This window comes from Quercus suber, unplaced genomic scaffold (genome assembly GCF_002906115.3).
Source record: "Quercus suber isolate HL8 unplaced genomic scaffold, Cork oak 2.0 scaffold_97, whole genome shotgun sequence".
Lineage (NCBI taxonomy): Eukaryota > Viridiplantae > Streptophyta > Magnoliopsida > Fagales > Fagaceae > Quercus > Quercus suber.
The window spans coordinates 468,183-471,794 of record NW_027069562.1 but is presented as its reverse complement, the minus strand read 5'-3'; the positions used below and the strand labels follow the sequence as shown (position 1 = coordinate 471,794).

The 3,612-nt window shown below is 34.2% G+C and overlaps 1 long non-coding RNA gene across 1 annotated transcript; it reads left to right on the top strand.

Annotated features, from left to right (window-relative positions):
- The first annotated feature begins 955 nt into the window (after positions 1-955).
- On the top strand, positions 956-3,602 carry LOC136068051 (uncharacterized). Its single transcript, XR_010629449.1, has 3 exons — positions 956-1,042; positions 1,164-1,257; positions 3,494-3,602. It is a non-coding gene; the product is annotated as an uncharacterized LOC136068051 (long non-coding RNA).
- The last annotated feature ends 10 nt before the right edge of the window (positions 3,603-3,612 follow it).

Below are 3,612 nucleotides of genomic sequence, written 5' to 3'. Positions count from 1 at the left end.
GTAATGGAAACTATTTTGGGCATGTGGAAGTTAGGTGCCAGGATGGTGGTGAATAAGGCCTAATTCAATAGCTTACGTCAAAAAGATATTTATATAGTGTTTAAGCAGGATCATCCATAGGTTAGAAGGTTGGGGGGAAGGGGGTTATGAGGAAACTATAATTAGTCCAGCCCAACCACACAAGGATTCTGATACAGGATTCTGATACAGGATCATCCATAGGTTAAAAGGTTGGCAACCATAGGAATGATTAAAACCTGAAAATTTTTAGATGTGATGTTCTAACACATGTCCGATTCTTTCTAACAAAAATTACAATATCATGTTTATTAGTTAGTGGATCCACAACATCTAGTGAGGGCCATGAGGCACATACATTAAAGTTATTTTCTGTGATAGATTTGATCCTTCCTTTTCTTTTTCTTTTTTTCATCAATAGTTGGGTTAGGAGATTTGAACTTTGTATATTTTCATTATAATAAAAAAAATGTTCCAAACAATTGAACTAGAAGGTTGTTGGCATTCAAAGTTCAAATTGAATCAACTACAATGCAAGTTTTAGAAGCGTCAAGCCCTTTGACAGGTTTCATAGAAGGAAACATTCAAAATAGGCAAAATTACACATGCCTTTTTAGATTGGTATTTACTATTTTGGTTATTTAAAATTTATTTTTGTCATTTTAGCTATAGTCATTTTAGCTATAGTTATTAAACTTCATTTCTCCGTGGTATTTTCCAAAAATGCTGAGGAAGTTTTTGCGTTTGGTGATTGCCCAAAACGCAACTTTTTGATAAAAGTTGCGTTTTGGGCCAAGGCAAAAAACGGATCCGAACGCGCAAATGTTATGGAGGGTCAGAGGTCCATAAGCAAAGCAAACGCGCATCATGTATCCGTTAGGTTTGCCTGTTTACCAAATTGCCCTTGCAATATTAATACCTCAGTTCTCTCACACTTCACGCTTTCTCGTCTCTTCTCTGCTCTGCCGTGCCCTCAGCTCTCTCACTCTCACGCTCATCTCTTCTCTGCTCTGCCCTCTCCGTGGTAAGTGAGCCGTGAAACCTTCTTCCTCTTTCCTCTTCTTCTGGCATTAGCTCATCTCATCTGTCTTTCTTGCACTGAAGTGTTTTTTTTTTTTAACACCGATCTGCTACCAAAATACCAGGTACCGATCTGCTACCAAGAACACCGATCTGCTACCAAGAACACTGATCTGCTACCAAAACACCAAGAACACCGATCTGCTACCAAAATACCAGGTACCAAAACTGATCTGAATTTTTTTTTTTTTTTTTTTTTAACCGAGTGTGGGAATGAAAATTTTAGCTAAAAAATTTTCAGTGCTACATGCTTTGAAATTTTTTTCTTTCTTTTGTGGATGCTCTGTAACATTGATGATGATAGTGCAACATGCTTAGGGAAAAATGCTTTGTAACAGTGCTTTGGGTAATTTTTCTTTTGTGGATGCTTTGTAATTTTAGGGAAAAATTCTTTGTAATCTGTAATGTTGATATGATAGTGCACTGAAGTGTTTGTATCTCACGTAAAGAATTGTAATTTTGATGTATCATGTGATTGTATGGGTAAAGAATTGTATTTGCTGCTGGTTTAATTTGACAGTGTGTCCTGTCCTTGTATGGGTTTCCTAATCTTGTTTATCACACACAGTATCATGTGATTGAAAAAGGCTTCACAGTGGCATCTTGTTGCCCTTAAGTGGATTAGCTATTTCCATATGTATAAATTAATGAATTTTATGGGGGATGGATGAGCAATTATGATTTATGCACCTCTGCTTATGGCTACAAAATTATTATTCCTATTGCATTCTATGAGATCAGTAAAATCAATTTGAGATTTAATGGTTTCACTCACATTTTCTAAATTATTGAGAGAGTGATGCCCCATTTTTTTGCTGGTGTATCCATTTATGATAGACAAGACTGCATTTTCACTTGTTCTCATAAATTGATAATCTCTCACGGATTGAAAACTTGGTCAAGTACAATAGAAGGAAACATTCTTGGAAGGAAGGTGGGTTTCACAGCAAGAAAAGCCTTCCACCATGTTCCCTTTTACTATACTAACCACCAATATTATGGTCCGACCTTTCTTTATTCAGTAGTACTACGCAAATTATTAATCATTGCTGCTGGAAACCATAAGGATTCATATATTTCTTACAATATAAGTAAGCATATGAATTTAGAAAGAAATGCATATACATATGTTTGCAATTACGGTAAATAATTTACATAATTTTAAAAATCTATGAATTTCTAATGAGAATTTAATGGATATAGCAGACAAGACAACCGGATTCTAATTAATGTAACACATATTACACAGTTATAGTAATTTTATAATACATGTGCGTACGAGTGACATAACCATCTTGTCTCCCAGAAACTCAAGCTGAGCTATTGTTAGAATGGCTAATGCTTATTTCTTTTTTGAGAACATGGAGCTGTTACCACACGTATGTTGAATATTATATGTCAATGCTCAAACTTTTATGTCATGAAGGGAACTACTCGTGTGATTGTATAAGTTAAATCACATACACCTGTATACGATAGTTTGTTTCTGAACGATATCATTGACTTGACTATGTGATTGTTGTGCCGTAGGCAGGCAAGATCTGCATAAGAGACTTCTCCATTTCTGTTCATAATGTAGAAAATTTTATATAGTGAATAAGGCCTAATTCAATAGCTTACGTCAAAAAGATATTTATATAGTGTTTAAGCAGGATCATCCATAGGTTAAAAGGTTGGGGGGAAGGGGGTTATGAGGAAACTATAATTAGTCCAGCCCAACCACACAAGGATTCTGATACAGGATCATCCATAGGTTAAAAGGTTGGCAACCATAGGAATGATTAAAACCTGAAAATTTTTAGATGTGATGTTCTAACACATGTCCGATTCTTTCTAACAAAAATTACAATATCATGTTTATTAGTTAGTGGATCCACAACATCTAGTGAGGGCCATGAGGCACATACATTAAAGTTATTTTCTGTGATAGATTTGATCCTTCCTTTTCTTTTTCTTTTTTCATCAATAGTTGGGTTAGGAGATTTGAACTTTGTATATTTTCATTATAATAAAAAAAATGTTCCAAACAATTGAACTAGAAGGTTGTTGGCATTCAAAGTTCAAATTGAATCAACTACAATGCAAGTTTTAGAAGCGTCAAGCCCTTTGACAGGTTTCATAGAAGGAAACATTCAAAATAGGCAAAATTACACATGCCTTTTTAGATTGGTATTTACTATTTTGGTTATTTAAAATTTATTTTTGTCATTTTAGCTATAGTCATTTTAGCTATAGTTATTAAACTTCATTTCTCCGTGGTATTTCCATTTACTATTTTTTAGTTCAACCTTGGCTGCTGTGAGATTTTTTATATTTTAAGTTAGCGTTAAATATTTGTAATTGCTAAATTATGAATTCTATTTTTTGCATTTCTTATGGTTGGTTAACTTTATAGATGGGTAAAAACACCACTTCCAACCCTGAGGAAAAAAAGGCTAGAGCATTATGGATATTAATCCAAGCTGGACAACTACTTTTTGTAAGCTTTGTGTGGAACAGATTCAACTTGGAATA